The sequence below is a fragment of the Salvelinus namaycush genome, unplaced genomic scaffold (genome assembly GCF_016432855.1).
Source record: "Salvelinus namaycush isolate Seneca unplaced genomic scaffold, SaNama_1.0 Scaffold610, whole genome shotgun sequence".
Taxonomy (NCBI): domain Eukaryota; kingdom Metazoa; phylum Chordata; class Actinopteri; order Salmoniformes; family Salmonidae; genus Salvelinus; species Salvelinus namaycush.
In genome coordinates, this window is record NW_024061321.1 from 35836 (window position 1) to 55509 (window position 19674).

Consider the following 19674-nt stretch of genomic DNA (forward strand, 5'->3'; position numbering starts at 1 on the left):
TGATATGTTATTGGCTGAACGGGGGGGGTCTGTGCCATGTTTGGTGAGCAGTGTTGTACTTTCATTCCCAACAACACAGCTACGGATGGGAGTCTGACTGTAGCATTGGAGGGACTTCGTACCCTTAATGGTAAGATGAAACAACATTCTGGAGTGGACACTTCTATGTGGGACTCATGGATGGATGCTTTTGGTAAATATAAGACGCTGGTTTCCTCTATCCTAGTATCTATTTCCGTTTTTGCGGGCATTCTTGTACTTTGTGGATGCTGTTGCATTCCATGTGCGCGCACGCTTGCTAGCCGTGTTATCACTGCCGCCATAGACCCTAATCAGGAAAGGGCCCAAATGTTCCCATTGCTTGCTGATGGGGAAGCTGGACCTGTCTATCTATTTGATGACTAAGAAACTTTTATGTCACGTCTCTTGTGAGACGTGAAGAGGGGGAATCAAAAATTTGTCTTCTGACAAATTTTACCCAATTGCCTTTTTACTTTTATGTCACGTCTCTTGTGAGACGTGAAGAGGGGGAATTAAAAATTTGTCTTCTGACAAATTTTACCCATTTGCCTTTTTACTTTTATGTCACGTCTCTTGTGAGACGTGAAGAGGGGGAATCAAAAATTTGACTTCTGACAAATTTTACCCAATTGCCTTTTTACTTTTATGTCACGTCTCTTGTGAGACGTGAAGAGGGGGAATTAAAAATGTGTCTTCTGACAAATTTTACCCATTTGCCTTTTTACTTTTATGTCACGTCTCTTGTGAGACGTGAAGATGGGGAATTAAAATTTGTCTTCTGACAAATTTTATCTAGTTTATTCACGTCTATAAGACGTGAAGAGGGGGATTTGTAAGAAATTGTAATAGATACTGGAAACTTGTTATAACAACTTCTCAACATAAGCTATCCTTTGTACAAAATGCACCCACCCCCTCTTTTCTCTCAGACACATTCTGCTCTCATCAGATACCAACCACAGACACACACACACACACACGCAGAACAGGCCCCTGCAACAACAACACGCATACACATTCTTTTCAAGGTTGGGAAACGAAGACAAAGAACAATGTTAAGAGCCAATGGAATGTCGACACCAGGCCCGAACAGGACTACCCACGACCCAGATCGAGCAATCCGACGAACAGACTCCCAGAATATACATACGTCATATACTGCATAAATGAACTGCACAATATGTTTCGGGCCTCTCTTCCGACGGTTCCATACGAGCTAGGCGAACGGGGCCGTGCAGCACGATTTGCCAGATATCTTTACCTTTGAATAAACTGCCTTTACTATACCTTATCCACCTCGTCCAATGTCTCAACTTGGCCTCCTGTCTCCAATAACGTTTTATCAACATTATCTTCAGCGGAAAATGTTGGCACTGGAGAGACTTGCCCTCCACTAAGCAGAAGAGATACCGTGATCAAGAAGGAGGTTCACCCAGTGTGGGGCTCAGCCATTGCACTCTGGCTGTGCTGACCCCTTGCGAATTTTCCAAATGTGGGAATCTCGATTGCATAATTTATGGTAGTGGTCGTTTGCGCTTCACCCTGATGTCTTTGTTAATGATAAACCGTTGCTTGGCGGCAGGCGTAAGGATGACTTGAGTCAACTGACTGTGCTTATGGAGATCTTTGAAGTCAGTTGTGAAAGAGACTTTGTGGACCAATCGAAAGGTGGAAACATTTGTTTGTAGCAAAACATTGTTGGCACTTTGTCGAAACATTATGTTGCGAAATGCAGCATTGTATTTATGCCACGCTGGTACTTCAATCAAGAGATAGTTGAGAAGCCACTCTAACCCCCTCCCCCCGGTCATGATGTGTCATACGCGCCCCATGCGCTTCCAATATGAAGTTGTCCATACATGCGTTCCTCCTTAGCACAGAACAATGCAATAGGTTTTCAACATCCAGAGCTTTTGTGTATTTATTGTGGCTAGTAGGATAGCTGCATGGGAAACTGTTGCTGATGATGTATTTGTCAGAAGTCATTGTATTTGTCCGTTTTTTCCCACAAGGCTGAAATATGTGCCCTCGCTTTGAAATGTTAGCAAGGTTTGTTTGTATTTCATCCAACTATCTGTGCTAAAAAGTGATGGCTACAGTATATGTAATTTCTTCCACTTTTTGAGTGAGCCAAAGTTCAAGCTGCTTATCTAATTGGTGAGAATGCAATGTCTGTTTATCAGACTCACTTTGACTTTATATGGTGTACCAAGAGATGTGCCTTCGCTTACGGCCATACCAGCCTGAATACGCCTTTCCTGATTGGAGAAGTGACGACAGGTGCGAGTTTTGAGCTGTGAGTGAGTGTTTGCTGGAGAGTGTTTGCTCGAGAGCTATTTTTGTTAATTAATTGGATTTCGCAATATAATTTATTATTTTCTTCAGTTGAATAGTTTTAAGTTTGGTTAGTCTTCCCCCTTGCAGTTTTGCTGCTTGGGGGAGAGCTTTTTTGGATTCATTTTTTTACTATGACGGACAACATGGAAAAGACAAACGGAATGGACAAAGACAACGAAAAGGCGCAACGGAAGAAAAATGAAGATAAAGAAGGAATGAAATATGGCAAAGAATACACGGTGGCAATTGAGTTGGAAGGAGAAGACAAGGTGACGACAATGGAACTACTACGAGCAATTAAGGAGGTGTGTGGAGAGGTGGTGGGATGCCGAATGAAAGGGGATAAGAAGTATGAAGTTACGATGAGAAACGAAAAAGGAAAAGAACGTCTAATGGATGGAATACGGATAAAGGACACCAGGATTCTGGCGAGAGATATTAATGTGAAGGAATTGGTGGTGTCTTTCATGAATCTCCCAGTATACGTAGAAGATGGTGTGATACTGGGCAAGCTGAGTAGCTGGGGAGTGGCGGCCGTCTCGGAGATAAGGAGGAGAGTTTGGCCAGGAACAGAGGTGGTTGACGGGACACGTTTCTGCAAGGTCAAGTTCATAGAAAAAGTGACATCATTGCCTTATTCTACAAGAATTGAGACGTTGGAGGGAGCAGAATATTTCAGGGTCATTCATGACAAACAGGTCAGAGTGTGTTGTTTGTGTATTCAACCCGGGCACATAGTTAAAGACTGCCCGGAATTTAAGTGTTTCAAGTGTGGCAATCAAGGACACTATGCGAGAGAATGTGTCGGAGAGAAGGAAAGGAATTTTTGTGGTGGATGCAGAAAGAGATTGGCGGAGTGCAACTGTGGAGAGGTTAGGGCTGAAGAGGGGAGTCAAACACTATTCGAGGAAGCAGTTGTATTGTCGCAAGAAGGAGAAGAAGATGGAGGAGAGGACGTGGCAGAAGGTGGAGAGACGGAGGAAGGAAGAAGGGAGAAGGACCAGAAGATGAATGAAATTGGGAGCAGTGTATGGACTCAGAAATAAGAAGAGGGAGTTTTCAGGAGGAGGGGGGGAGTAGACTGGGGGGAAGCACGGGGGACTCACAGGTTTTGGGGGAAAGCACAGCACTAACAAGTACCACGGGGGGTGAAGAAATGGAGGGGGTTGTGGATTTGATGACAATAACAGAAACGGAGATGAACACGGGGAGCACAACGACGACAATACCAGAGACGGCGATGAGCACGGGGAGCACAACGACTATACCAGAAACGGAGATGAATACGGGGAGCACAACGGATGTGGGTGACAAGAAGTTGAGTTGGCTGGATAACATGGACTTGGAGGAGATATCGGACACGGATGATGGGGAAAAGATTGAAAGAACGAGGGAAGGATACAGGAAGAGGAAAGCGGGGGGAAGAGGGGGAGAGAAAGGGTGGAAGAGGAAAGAAACTGGATAACAGGTAGAGGATAATGAAATTATATTTTATTATTTTATTATTTATTAGAATGGTAAATATAATGTCAATAAATGCAAATGGTTTGAGAACAATGGGAAAATTTAATAGAATAGTACAAATGAAGAATTCAGATATTTTATGTATTCAAGAGACGCACTGGGATAATGCATGTGTTTTAGAAGTAAAACAAATATGGAGGGATTTTATTTATGTTAACAATGGCAGGGGAAATTCAAGTGGGGTTGCAATTTTATTAACTTCTTATGGCTGCAAGGCAAAGTGTTGAGTAGCCAGTGAAATCGTGCCCATTTCAAACGGCCTCCTACTCAAATCTTGCTTGTACAATATGAATATTATTATTCTTTTTGGATAGAAAACACTTTCTAGTTTCTAAAACAGTTGGAATTATTTCTCTGAGTGAAACACAAGTCCTTCTGCAGCACTTTTCCTGACCAGGAAGTGAAATGTCAGAAATCTATGCTCTTTTCAATCTGATGCCTATACATGGTCTTAACACCTACGAGTCTGCTGACAGTCTATACGCCTTCCTATTGGTGTAAAGAGGATGTCAGAGAAGAAATTTTTTTGCTCCTCTTGGTCTGTGGTGGAAAAAAACCTATTTCTTTGACCTGAGCGCCAACTTCCGGTATTCTGAAGGAAGTGGGATGGACTTCTGTTTTGCCTTCCTAACGAACGGCTAACGTCTCCGGCTCGAATTTTTTTGGATATATGTGACCATATCATCGTAATGTATGTTTTTTCAATATAGTTTAACTTCTTGCGACTACAGGGGGTGCTGTTCCGAATTAGCATTTTGTTGTCTCCAAATTAAACTGCCTAGTACTCAATTCTTGCTCGTACAATATGCATATTATTAATTATATTGGATAGAAAACACCTTCTAGTTTCATACAACGTTGAAATTATGTCTGTGGGTGACCCAGAACTCTTTCTACAGCGAAATCCATGACAGACAGTGAAAGGTCTGAGAGCGAAGCTCTGGTTTCAGATCAGTTTTTAAGGTCTCTGTCTATCCTATGGAACGACACGAACTGCACCCGCCTTCCCCTGGATGTCAGTAACCAATGAGAAGTGGAATGGGCCTTCTCCGTAGCTCTCAGAGGTTATAAAAGACCAAGGAGTGAGAGTAGCCCCCCTTTCGACGCTCGCCCTTACGCAGGAAGGGACCTCCGGACGCCATTTTCACAGGCTCGGTTATCAACTTGAAATGTATCCGTCTGTAATTTAATTCGATATAGGACTTAGAAACATCATAAGGTAGTTAATTTAAACCGTTTTATAGCAATTTATATCCGTTTAGTGCGATTTTGAGGAATTTCTTTGTTGTGCACTCTGAAACTTTGGACACGTTTTGGGGTCCCGTTCGATCGTTAGTGGATATTTCGAAGGACAGAGGACATCTATCGACCAAAAGACGTTTATAACATAGAAAGGATACATTGCCCAAGAATATGATGGAAGAACAGCTCAAAGTAAGCAATATTTAATATGATAAATTGTTGTTCTGTCGAAATATTTTAAACGCATATTTCGCCATTTTGTTTGGTATAGCTTCACTTGGCGAACCCTGTATTGAAAAGTAAGGATAATTTTACAAATGTAAATCAGCGGTTGCATTAAGAACTAATTTGTCTTTCGATTCCTGTCAACCCTGTATTTTTTAGTCAAGTATATGATTAGCTTTCAATTAAACTAGATCACTCTGATAGATGACGTCAGACATATTGAGGCTTGATTTCCTAGTATTTTTATTGTGTAACCACGGTTTTGTATGGCTAAATATGCACCTTTTCGAACAAACTGTATATGTATGTTGTAAAATGATGTTACAGGAGTGTCATCGGAAGAATTCTGAGAAGGTTAGTGAAAAAATTAATATCTTTTGGCGGTGATTACGTTATAGCGCTCTTTGGCTGGAATCGATGCTCTGGTAACGTTTGCACATGTAGTATGCTAACTTATCGATTTATTGTGTTTTCGCTGAAAAACGCTTAGAAAATCTGAAATATGGTCTGAAATCACAAGAACTGGGTCTTTCCATTGCTATGCTTTGTCTATTTTTATGAAATGTTTTATGATGAGTAAATTGGTCATACACGTTGCTCTATCTAGTAATTCTAGTCGATTTGTGATGGTCGGTGCAATTGTAAACTGTGATTTCTACCTGAAATATGCACTTTTTTCTAACAAAAACTATCCTATACCATGAATATGTTATCAGACTGTCATCTGATGGGTTTTTTTATAGGTTATTGGCTATCAATATCTTAGTTGAGCCGAATTGGTGATAGCACCTGAAGGAGTAAGAAACTGATGGAGTTAGAATAGTGGTGTATTTTGCTAACGTGTTTAGCTAATAGATTTACATATTTTGTCTTCCCTGTAAAACATTTTAAAAATCTGAAATGGTGGCTTTATTCACAAGATCTGTATCTTTCATCTGGTGTCTTGGACTTGTGATTTAATGATATTTAGATGCTACTATCTACTTGTGAAGCTATGCTAGCTATGCTAATCAGTGTGTGGGGGGTGGGGGGTGATCCCGGATACGGGGTTGAGGTTCGGTAAAGGTTAATCAGATTATTGAAACTTTATTCGGGAGTTTTGCCGTGTTCCGTCGTATGACTGTGTTTACGTTGGGCCACGGCTACTGGAAATGGTAAATTAACAGGGATATTTCTCATTCTGAAACGAAACAACGACTCATCTGGACAGAGGACGCCTGTTTCAACATTCTGATGAAAGATCAGCCAAAGTAAGACTCATTTTATGATGTTATTTCATATATCTGTCGTGCATGTGAACGGGTCGTGGGCGCCCAAATGTGTCTCTCTATTGTGGCTACGCTAATATAGCGATACATTTTGTTTTCGCTGTAAAACATTTAATAAATCGGAAATATTGTTTGGAATCACAAGTTGCCTATCTTTCAATTGCTGCAAACTATATATTTTTCGGAAATGTTTTATGATGAGTAATAAGCTATTTGACGTTGGTGTCTGTTGGTGTCTGTAAATATTATGGCTGCTTTCGGTGCACTTTCTGATTTGTAGCTGAAATGTAAAATATGATTTATACCTGAAATATGCACATTTTTCGAAAAAAAATATGCTATACAATAAATATGTTATCAGACTGTCATCTGATGAATTTGTTTCTTGGTTAGTGGCTATTTATATCTTTATTTGGTCGAATTTGTGATAGCACCTGATGGAGTAAGAAACTGATGCAGTTAGAAAAGTGGTGTCATTTGCTAACGTGGTTAGCTAATAGATTTACATATTTTGTCTTCCCTGTAAAACATTTTAAAAATCGGACATGTTGGTTTGATTCACAAGAAGTTTATCTTTCATCTGGTGTCTTGGACTTGTTAATGTGTGAAAGTTAAATATTTTTAAAAACTAGCTTTTGAATGTCGCGCCCTGCACTTTGAGCTGGATGTTGTCATAGTGTGGGCGGTGTCGGGCTTGCAGCCCAAACAGGTTAAGGAAGGATGTAGTAGAAAATGTGAAGAAGATATATAATGATAATAATGGGAGGATTTTAATTTTGGATTTTGAATATATGAATAGGGTTTTTAGGATTATAAATATTTATGCGCCGAATAATGAGATAGAGCGAAAGAATTTATTTTTAGAATTAGGGAAATGGTGCAAGGGTAACTGTATTTTAGTAGGGGATTTTAATGTTAAAATGAATAGACTAGATATGAAAAGGGGAGCTATTTTTAGAAATGACGTATCTAGGGGGGTCTTAAGGAAGATTATGTTTGAAAACAGTTTGATTGATATATGGAGGGATGAGAATCCGAACAAGAGAGGAATTTCTAGAAGGCAGGTGGTTTTAGGGGAGTTGAAACAGACACGAATAGATCTGGTTTTAGTAAATGAAGGTTTAAGGGATTTTATGAAAGAAATTAAGTATGTTTTTACAACTTTTAGTGATCATGCTGCGTTGGTATTTTCTTGTGGAGTAAGGACACCTACTAAATCTGGTGGGCTGTGGTGTTTAAATAATAGCTTGCTAGAGGAGGAAAATTATATTGAGATGATATCAGAATGTATTGGGAAGGCCAAAAGACAACAGTTAATGGAGGAGAATATGGGGTTGTGGTGGGAGGAGCTGAAAACCAAATGTAAGGAATTGACTATAAAATATGCTGTTAAGAGGAATTATTTTTTGAAAAAGAAGGAGAGGGAACTACGTAAGAAGGTTCAACATGAACTTGAGTGTATAGAAAAGGATGAAGGTCATGGGGTGGAGGATTATTTACTGGCTAAGGATGCACTTGATGAATATGAGAAGAAGAAATGTTATGCGGCGATTGTAAGGAGTAGAGTGCAATATGCGATAGAGGGGGAAAGGTGTACTTCATTTTTCTTGAATTTAGAAAAAAGAAGACAAGAGAAGATTTATATTACGGAGTTAATTAATGATAAAGGGGAAAAGGTAAATGATTTGGTGGGGATTCTGGATACGGTCGAGAGATATTATGAATGCTTATTTAAAAAAGAAGAGGTTAATGATTCCTGTATGGATAAGGTGCTTGAACATGTGGATACTAAGTTAACGGAAGGGGAAAAAAACATGTGTGACGAAGATATGAGTCTAACTGACATTAAGGAGGCCATATTAGCTGCTAATTGCAATAGGAGTCCGGGGTCTGATGGTCTAACTGCGGAATTTTATAAATCTTTTGCAGATTTGTTGGCTCCAATTTTAAGAAAACTGTATGAATATATTGAAAAGACTCAAGTGGTGCCAGATTCGCTGGCCACAGGAGTTGTAACCATACTGTATAAAAATAAAGGGAGTCGTGTAAATTTGGATAATTATTGACCGTTGACACTTTTAAATTGTGATTATAAGATCTTAGCCAAGGTCTTAGCTAATAGAGTTAAAAAAGTTATGGGAGAAGTAATAGCAGAGACACAAGGATATAGTGTACCAGGGAGGGATATTTCTGACACAGTGGGAACAATAAGGGATGTGATAAAGCATATGGGGGAGGAAGGGGGGTTTGTGATGAGTTTGGATCTAAATAAGGCTTTTGATAGAGTTGATCATTCCTTTTTATTGCGTACACTTGGGAAATTTGGTTTTGGTGAAAGAATGATAGGTTGGATTAGATTACTGAATGGATCTGCAAGGAGCAGAGTAAAATGTAATGGGATTTTAACAGATTCTTTTCCTCTGGAGAGATCTGTTAGGCAGGGATGTCCGTTATCAGCTGCTCTTTATAGTTTATCGGTGGAGCCGCTTGCAGCAATGATTAAAGCAAACAAATTAATTAGAGGTATACGGATACCGGATGGGGGGGAGAGTGTTATACAGCAATATGCGGATGATACTACATGTACTGTGATAGATGTTGAAAGTGTGAAGAATGTAATGGAGTGTTTTGAGGTATATGGCAAGGCATCAGGGGCAAAACTTAATGTTGAAAAATCTGAAATAATGTATATGGGGATAGATGAAAAAGTGGACTGTGGATTCCCTTTCAAAAAGGCTGAAGGTTATATAAAGACTTTAGGGGTGGTTTTGGGGGTGGATAAAGAAGGGACGAGAGATGAGACATGGACTGGGGTTTTGAATAAAATAAAACATACTCTATCCTATTGGAAGGCAAGAAAACTGTTTTTGAGGGGGAAAGTGGTGGTGATTAATTCATTGGTGGCATCCAAATGTATCTATGTTTTAGGTTCGTTGGATATGCCACAATGGGTGTTAAAAGAATTCAATGGTTTGGTTACAGATTTCCTATGGGAGGGGAAGGGGACTAGGATTGCAAGGGCAACTCTTATCTCGGATTTAAAGGATGGGGGGTTGAAATTGGTGGATTTGGATGTGAAGAGAAAAGCAATGAGAATAAAAACTGTGCAAAAATACTTATATGGGGAGGTAGATTATGGATGGAAAAGGTTTTTAAAAAAAAATTTGTACAGAAGTGGGGGTTGTGAAGAAAGTGGATTATTGATGTCATGGAAGAAGGATATGTTGGAGGGTTTGCCTGAGTTCTATAAAGAGGTGTTCTTGGCATGGGGGGAATTTCTTCCTCAGATTGAGTACACATGTACAAATAAGGACAACATATTTAATCAGCCTGTGTTTTTGAATCCGAAAATAGAGAGTGGTGGGAAGGTGCTGTACAACAAAATGTTTATGAAGGCTGGGTTAATATTGGTAAAAGATTTTCTTTACGAGGTTATACCGGGTTTTTTAAGGGGGCAGGCAATTCTGGATACTGTGTGGGAGTTTGATGATACAGTGGAGAGAAAATTAGTATTACAGATATACGAAAGAATTAAATTATGCATTACGGGTGAGTGGATAAAAGTGATAAATGGGGAGGGGGAATATGAGGACTTGTATGTGCTGCCAAGTCTCTATGTGGGTAAAGGATCGGGGAAACAATTATTATCAAAAGTAACACAGAAAAGATTGTACAAGTGTATGTTGAAGTCTGTGTGTGTGAGGCCTGCGGCTGAGAGGATGTGGAGAAAAATGTTTATTGATTTGGATGTTTCTTTGATGTGGGAGAATTTGGTTTTGTTTGGGAATAAACGAAATTGTAAGAACATGGATTTTATGTTACGGCATAATCGTATATACACAAATATTATTTTACATCAGATAAACCGCGATGTACGGCGGGAATGTGATGTGTGTATGATGAAGCGAGTCTTTGTTGCATTTATTTGTTGAATGTCCATGTCTGACAGATTTTTTCAATGAAGTAAAACTTTTGTTGTGGAGGCACTGGAGAAAAGAGTTTTTAGAAAGTTTTGCATGGGATAGGTTAATATTATTTGGAGTGGTGGGGAAATGTTTGGGTGTGAATGTGTACCTGTTGAATATTGTTTTGAGTTTTGTGAGGTATGCAATTTACTGTAGAAGGAATATGAAACATTTTGAAGGGAAAAAGGTGAATGTCTGGGTAATCTTTAAAGCAGGTTTAAGAAAGCAGGTGGAATTAATGTATAATGCAAAACTAGAGAAATTTGAAAGTATGTTTATAAAGGGGAGTACTTTAGTGTCTATGGAGGAGGGAGGAGAGGGAGTTAGGGTTAACTTCTGAAATGGTGTATGTCTAATGTCTATATTAGATTATGTATTTTATGTTGATTAGTGAATAAGGATGGTGTAATTATGTTTTATTTGTTGTATTGTTTTGTTGATTTTTTTTTTTGTTATTTGGGTTGTTGGTGTTTTGGAAAATGTTTTTTTTTTTGCTGATGTACAAGGATTGTTAGTATTAATGTGAATTGGTTGTAAATTACTTTGACATTATTATAATTAAAAAAATAAAATAAAAAAAAAATTAAAAAAATACGCCCATTCTCGTCTGATCTCGGAAGCTAAGCAGGCTCGGGCCTGGTTAGTACTTGGATGGGAGACCGCCTGGGAATACCAGGTGCTGTAAGCCTTTTGTCCACTAGGGGGTGTGGCATTATTTCATCAGCAACACTGCCTTGTAGTAAGCATTTGATGCTGAATTGACTAAATGCAGCTTCTATGGGCTAGTCTCCCCTGCCCTTTTAATACGATCAAAGTTCCTTGTGTTGTCAGGGAGCAACTGCCTTTTATTTACAAGACAAATAAGAATATTGTTACTGAATGCAGCTTGTGTGTGCTTTGTGCTCCCTCGCCCTGTTCAAATGATCAAAGGAAATAATGCTGGTGAGGAGTGGAACTGGACTGGTGTCTGATGGCCCTGTGTTTTCCATGTTGGAATTACAACCCTTCTTTTATGGAGTAAATCAAAAGCACAAGAGAATCTGAGATGTTATCGATAATAAATCAATTGGTTTCATGCATTTGTCTGTGTGTGTGTGTGTGTGTCTGAATGTGATTGTATTTCGTCATATCGCAAACATTTGTGATATCAGATAGGTTAAGATATTAAAAAGTAATTGGTGATTTTTTCGACAGTGTTGCATGATGGGAATCTAGTGGTTCACTGATATAATCTAGTAAACAAAATAAACTACTTTTTCACCACTCTGTGTGCAAGTGCATTCCTAAACGGCATTTAACGCAGGTCGATGTGATATGATATTATCAGAACACAAAGTGGTTCCCGTTAGCGGAAAATGTTGGCACTGGAGAGACTTGCCCTCCACTAAGCAGAAGAGATACTGTGATCAAGAAGTTGGTTCACCCAGTGTGGGGCTCAGCTATTCCACTCTGGCTGGGCTGACCCCTTGCGAATTTTCCAAATGTGGGAATCTCGATTGCAAAATTTATGGTAGTGGTTGTTTGCGCTTTACCCTGATTTCTTTGTTAATGATAAACCGTTGCTTGGCGGCAGGCTTAAGGATGACTTGAGTCAACTGACTGTGCTTATGGAGATCTTTGAAGTCAGTTGTGAAAGAGACTTTGTGGACCAATCGCAAGGTGGAAACATTTGTTTGTAGCAAAACCTTGTTGGCATTTTGTCGAAACATTATGTTGCGAAATGCAGCATTGTATTTATGCCACGCTGGTACTTCAATCAAGAGATAGTTGAGAAGCCACTCTAACCCCCCCGGTCATGATGTGTCATACGCGCCCCATGCGCTTCCAATATGAAATTGTCCATACATGCGTTCCTCCTTAGCACAGAACAATGCAATAGGTTTTCAACATCCAGAGCTTTTGTGTATTTATTGTGGCTAGTAGGATAGCTGCATGGGAAACTGTTGCTGATGATGTATTTGTCAGAAGTCATTGTATTTGTCCGTTTTTTCCCACAAGGCTGAAATATGTGCCCTCGCTTTGAAATGTTAGCAAGGTTTGTTTGTATTTCATCCAACTATCTGTGCTAAAAAGTGATGGCTACAGTATATGTAATTTCTTCCACTTTTTGAGTGAGCCAAAGTTCAAGCTGCTTATCTAATTGGTGAGAATGCAATGTCTGTTTATTTTACATTTACATTTAAGTCATTTAGCAGACGCTCTTATCCAGAGCGACTTACAAATTGGTGCATTCACCTTATGATATCCAGTGGAACAGCCACTTTACAATAGTGCATCTAAATCTTTTAAGGGGGGGGGGGGTTAGAAGGATTACTTCATCCTATCCTAGGTATTCCTTAAAGAGGTGGGGTTTCAGGTGTCTCCGGAAGGTGGTGATTGACTCCGCTGTCCTGGCGTCGTGAGGGAGTTTGTTCCACCATTGGGGTGCCAGAGCAGCGAACAGTTTTGACTGGGCTGAGCGGGAACTGTACTTCCTCAGAGGTAGGGAGGCGAGCAGGCCAGAGGTGGATGAACGCAGTGCCCTTGTTTGGGTGTAGGGCCTGATCAGAGCCTGAAGGTACGGAGGTGCCGTTCCCCTCACAGCTCCGTAAGCAAGCACCATGGTCTTGTAGCGGATGCGAGCTTCAACTGGAAGCCAGTGGAGAGAGCGGAGGAGCGGGGTGACGTGAGAGAACTTGGGAAGGTTGAACACCAGACGGGCTGCGGCGTTCTGGATGAGTTGTAGGGGTTTAATGGCACAGGCAGGGAGCCCAGCCAACAGCGAGTTGCAGTAATCCAGACGGGAGATGACAAGTGCCTGGATTAGGACCTGCGCCGCTTCCTGTGTGAGGCAGGGTCGTACTCTGCGAATGTTGTAGAGCATGAACCTACAGGAACGGGTCACCGCCTTGATGTTGGTTGAGAACGACAGGGTGTTGTCCAGGATCACGCCAAGGTTCTTAGCGCTCTGGGAGGAGGACAAAATGGAGTTGTCAACCGTGATGGCGAGATCATGGAACGGGCAGTCCTTCCCCGGGAGGAAGAGCAGCTCCGTCTTGCCGAGGTTCAGCTTGAGGTGGTGATCCGTCATCCACACTGATATGTCTGCCAGACATGCAGAGATGCGATTCGCCACCTGGTTATCAGAAGGGGGAAAGGAGAAGATTAATTGTGTGTCGTCTGCATAGCAATGATAGGAGAGACCATGTGAGGTTATGACAGAGCCAAGTGACTTGGTGTATAGCGAGAATAGGAGAGGGCCTAGAACAGAGCCCTGGGGGACACCAGTGGTGAGAGCACGTGGTGAGGAGACAGATTCTCGCCACGCCACCTGGTAGGAGCGACCTGTCAGGTAGGACGCAACCAAGCGTGGGCCGCGCCGGAGATGCCCAACTCGGAGAGGGTGGAGAGGAGGATCTGATGGTTCACAGTATCAAAGGCAGCCGATAGGTCTAGAAGGATGAGAGCAGAGGAGAGAGAGTTAGCTTTAGCAGTGCGGAGCGCCTCCGTGACACAGAGAAGAGCAGTCTCAGTTGAATGACTAGTCTTGAAACCTGACTGATTTGGATCAAGAAGGTCATTCTGAGAGAGATAGCAGGAGAGCTGGCCAAGGACGGCACGTTCAAGAGTTTTGGAGAGAAAAGAAAGAAGGGATACTGGTCTGTAGTTGTTGACATCGGAGGGATCGAGTGTAGGTTTTTTCAGAAGGGGTGCAACTCTCGCTCTCTTGAAGACGGAAGGGACGTAGCCAGTGGTCAGGGATGAGTTGATGAGCGAGGTGAGGTAAGGGAGAAGGTCTCCGGAAATGGTCTGGAGAAGAGAGGAGGGGATAGGGTCAAGCGGGCAGGTTGTTGGGCGGCCGGCCGTCACAAGACGCGAGATTTCATCTGGGGAGAGAGGGGAGAAAGAGGTCAAAGCACAGGGTAGGGCAGTGTGAGCAGAACCAGCGGTGTCGTTTGACTTAGCAAACGAGGATCGGATGTCGTCAACCTTCTTTTCAAAATGGTTGACGAAGTCATCCGCAGAGAGGGAGGAGGGGGGGGAGGGGGAGGAGGATTCAGGAGGGAGGAGAAGGTGGCAAAGAGCTTCCTAGGGTTAGAGGCAGATGCTTGGAATTTAGAGTGGTAGAAAGTGGCTTTAGCAGCAGAGACAGAAGAGGAAAATGTAGAGAGGAGGGAGTGAAAGGATGCCAGGTCCGCAGGGAGGCGAGTTCTCCTCCATTTCCGCTCGGCTGCCCGGAGCCCTGTTCTGTGAGCTCGCAATGAGTCGTCGAGCCACGGGACAGGAGGGGAGGACCGAGCCGGCCTGGAGGATAGGGGACATAGAGAGTCAAAGGATGCAGAAAGGGAGGAGAGGAGGGTTGAGGAGGCAGAATCAGGAGATAGGTTGGAGAAGGTTTGAGCAGAGGGAAGAGATGATAGGATGGAAGAGGAGAGAGAAGCGGGGGAGAGAGAGCGAAGGTTTGGACGGCGCGATACCATCCGAGTAGGGGCAGAGTGGGAAGTGTTGGATGAGAGCGAGAGGGAAAAGGATACAAGGTAGTGGTCGGAGACTTGGAGGGGAGTTGCAATGAGATTAGTGGAAGAACAGCATCTAGTAAAGATGAGGTCAAGCGTATTGCCTGCCTTGTGAGTAGGGGGGGAAGGTGAGAGGGTGAGGTCAAAAGAGGAGAGGAGTGGAAAGAGGGAGGCAGAGAGGAATGAGTCAAAGGTAGACGTGGGGAGGTTAAAGTCACCCAGAACTGTGAGAGGTGAGCCATCCTCAGGGAAGGAACTTATCAAGGCGTCAAGCTCATTGATGAACTCTCCAAGGGAACCTGGAGGGCGATAAATGATAAGGATTTTAAGCTTGAAAGGGCTGGTAACTGTGACAGCATGGAATTCAAAGGAGGCGATAGACAGATGGGTCAGGGGAGAAAGAGAGAATGTCCACTTGGGAGAGATGAGGATCCCAGTGCCACCACCCCGCTGACCAGAAGGTCTCGGGGTGTGCAAGAACACGTGGGCAGACGAGGAGAGAGCAGTAGGAGTAGCAGTGTTATCTGTGGTAATCCATGTTTCCGTCAGTGCCAAGAAGTCGAGGGACTGGAGGGAAGCATAGGCTGAGATGAACTCTGCCTTGTTGGCCGCAGATCGGCAGTTCCAGAGGCTGCCGGAGACCTGGAACTCCACGTGGGTCGTGCGCGCTGGGACCACCAGGTTAGGGTGGCAGCGGCCACGCGGTGTGAAGCGTTTGTATGGTCTGTGCAGAGAGGAGAGAACAGGGATAGACAGACACATAGTTGACAGGCTACAGAAGAGGCTACGCTAATGCAAAGGAGATTGGAATGACAAGTGGACTACACGTCTCGAATGTTCAGAAAGTTAAGCTTACGTAGCAAAAATCTTATTGACTAAAATGATTAAAATGATGCAGTACTGCTGACTGGTGAAGTAGGCTAGCTAGCAGTGGCTGCGTTGTTGACTATGTTTGAAAGTGTTGCTGGCTAGGTAGCCTCGATAACTGGCTAGGTAACCTCGATAACTGGCTAGATAATTACTCTAAACTACACAATTATCTTAGATACAAGGACAGCAAAGACAACTATGTATCTAGCTAACACTACACTAATCAAATCGTTCCGTTGTACTGTTTCGGTAGAAGTTGGCTGGCTGGCTAGCTAGCAGTGTTGACAACGTTAGGACGGCGAAAATAGCTGGCTAGCTGACTTTGTTTAAAAGTGGAGCTGGCTAGGTAACCTCGATAACTGGCTAGGTAATTACTCTAAACTACACAATTATCTTAGATACAAAGACAGCGAAGACAACTATGTAGCTAGCTAACACTACACTAATCAAATCGTTCCGTTGTACTGTTTCGGTAGAAGTTGGCTAGCTGGCTAGCTAGCAGTGTAGCACTTGCTAGCTAGCAGTGTTGACAGCGAAAATAGCTGGCTAGCTGACTTTGTTAAAAAGTGGAACTGGCTAGGTAACCTCGATAACTGGCTAGATGATTACTCTAAACTACACAATTATCTTAGATGCAAAGACAACTATGTAGCTAGCTAACACTACACTAATCAAATCGTTCCGTTGTAATGATTCGGTAGAAGTTGGCTAGCTGGCTAGCTAGCAGTGTTGACAAGACTCACTTTATCAGACTCACTTTGACTTTATATGGTGTACCAAGAGATGTGCCTTCGCTTACGGCCATACCAGCCTGAATGCGCATTTCCTGATTGGAGAAGTGACGACAGGTGCGAGTGTCTGAGCTGTGAGTGAGTGTTTGCTGGAGAGTGTTTGCTCGAGAGCTATTTTTGTTAATTAATTGGTTTTTGCAATATAATTTATTATTTTCTTCAGTTGAATAGTTTTAAGTTTGGTTAGTCTTCCCCCTTGCAGTTTTTCTGCTTGGGGGAGAGTTTTTTTGGATTCATTTTTTACTATGATGGACAACATGGAAAAGACAAACGGAATGGACAAAGACAACGAAAAGGCGCAACGGAAGAAAAATGAAGATAAAGAAGGAATGAAATATGGAAAAGAATACACGGTGGCAATTGAGTTGGAAGGAGAAGACAAAGTGACGACAATGGAACTACTACGAGCAATTAAGGAGGTGTGTGGAGAGGTGGTGGGATGCCGAATGAAAGGAGAAAAGAAGTATGAAGTTACGATGAGGAATGAAAAAGGAAAAGAACGGCTAATGGATGGAATACGGATAAAGGACACCAAGATACTGGCGAGAGATATTAATGTGAAGGAAGTGGTGGTGTCGTTCATGAATCTCCCAGTATATGTAGAAGATGGTGTGATACTGGGCAAGCTGAGTAGCTGGGGAGTGGCGGCTGTCTCGGAGATAAGGAGGAGAGTTTGGCCAGGAACGGAGGTGGTTGACGGGACACGTTTCTGCAAGGTCAAGTTCACAGAAAAAGTGACATCATTACCTTATTCTACAAGAATTGAGACGCTGGAGGGAGCAGAATATTTCAGGGTCATTCATGACAAACAGGTCAGAGTGTGTCGTATGTGTATTCAACCCGGGCACATAGTTAAAGACTGCCCGGAATTTAAGTGTTTTAAGTGTGGCAATCAAGGACACTATGCGAGAGAATGTGATGGAGAGAAGGAAAGGAATTTTTGTGGTGGATGCAGAAAGAGATTGGCGGAGTGCAACTGTGGAGAGGTTAGGGCTGAAGAGGGGAGTCAAACAATATTCGAGGAAGCAGTGGTATTGTCGCAAGAAGGAGAAGAAGATGGAGGAGAGGACGTGGTGGAAGGTGGAGAGACGGAGGAAGGAAGAAGGAAGAAGGACCAGAAGATAAATGAAATTGGGAGCAGTATGGACTCAGAAATAAGAAGAGGGAGTTTTCAGGAGGAGGGGGGGAGTGGACTGGGGGGAAGCACGGGGGACTCACAGGTTTTGGGGGAAAGCACAGCACTAACAAGTAGCTCGGGGGGTGAAGAAATGGAGGGGGTTATGGAGTTGATGACAATACCAGAGACGGCGATGAGCACGGGGAGCACAACGGATGTGGAGGTCAAGAAGGGGAGTTGGCTGGAAAACATGGACTTGGAAGAGATATCGGATACGGATGATGGAGAAAAGATTGAAAGAACGAGGGAAGGATACAGGAAGAGGAAAGCGGGGGGAAGAGGGGGAGAGAAAGGGTGGAAGAGGAAAGAAACTGGATAACAGGTAGAGGATAATGAAATTATATTTTTTTATTTTTTTATTTATTAGAATGGTTAATATAATGTCAATAAATGCAAATGGTTTGAGGACAATGGGGAAATTTAATAGAATAGTAAAAATGAAGAATTCAGATATTTTATGTATTCAAGAGACGCTTTGGGATAATGTATGTGTTTTAGAAGTAAAAAAAATATGGAGGGATTTTATTTATGTAAACAATGGCAGAGGGAATTCAAGTGGGGTTGCTATTTTATTGAGGAAGGATGTGGTGGATAATGTGAAACAGATATATAATGATAATAATGGGAGGATTTTAATTGTAGATTTTGAATATATTAGTATGGTTTTTAGAATTATAAATATTTATGCGCCTAATACTGAAATAGAGCGCAAAGATTTATTTTTAGAAATAGGGAAATGGTGTGAGGGAAACTGTATTGTAGTTGGGGATTTTAATGTTAAAATGGATAGACTGGATATGACAAGAGGAGCTATTTTTAGAAGTGATGTATCTAGGGGGGTTTTAAAGAAGATGATGTTAGAAAAAGGAATAATTGATATATGGAGAGAGGAAAATCCAGAAAAAATAGAATTTTCTAGAAGGCAGGTGGTTTTAGGGGATTTGAAACAAACAAGGATAGATCTGGTTTTAGTAAAAGAAGGTTTAAGGAATTTTATGAAAGATATTAAGTATGTTTTTACAACTTTTAGTGATCATGCAGGTTTAACATTTTCAGTGGGATTAGATAAGGAAAGAACAGGGGGTGGAATATGGTGTATGAATGCAGGGTATTTGGGAGATGAGGAATATGGGAAACAACTTAAATCTTTGATAGCATGTGAAATGGAGGATAAGCAGAAAGAGAATGATAAGTGTTCATGGTGGGATAAGGTTAAGGAAAAAATAAAAGTTTTTAGTATAGGATATGCAAGGAAAAAGAGAGGTAGGATGAAAAGAGAAGGAAATGAGTTGAGAGCTAAATTGGATAAAGAAATGAGGAAGTGTGACAGTGAACCTAATTATAATATAGGAAAGTTTTTGGAATTAAAAGCACAATTGACTAAATATGAAATAGATAAGTGTAAGGGTGCAATTATAAGAAGTAAGGCAAAGTATGTTTTGGAGGGGGAGAAATGTACTTCATTTTTTCTTGGTTTAGAGAAGAATAAACAGAGGAGAACATATATTAGAGAGATCGAAAATATAAAGGGTGAAGTTGTCAATGATTATGTAGAGGTTTTAGAAACAGTGCAGAATTTTTATAAGGATTTATTTAAGAAAGGGGAGGTGGATGAGGGTTGTGTAAAGGAGATATTGGATAGTGTGGATGTGCAAATTAATGTAGAGGATAAACAAATGTGTGATGGGAAGATAACATTGACTGAAGTTAAAGATGCGATTAAGGGTTTACAAGTAAATAAGAGTCCTGGAGTAGATG

General features: G+C 41.7%; 2 pseudogenes; both read left to right on the forward strand.

Annotated features, from left to right (window-relative positions):
* The first annotated feature begins 1411 nt into the window (after nucleotides 1-1411).
* LOC120042092 lies at nucleotides 1412-1561 on the forward strand (annotated as a pseudogene).
* A 10402-nt stretch (nucleotides 1562-11963) lies between these two features.
* LOC120042102 lies at nucleotides 11964-12117 on the forward strand (annotated as a pseudogene).
* The last annotated feature ends 7557 nt before the right edge of the window (nucleotides 12118-19674 follow it).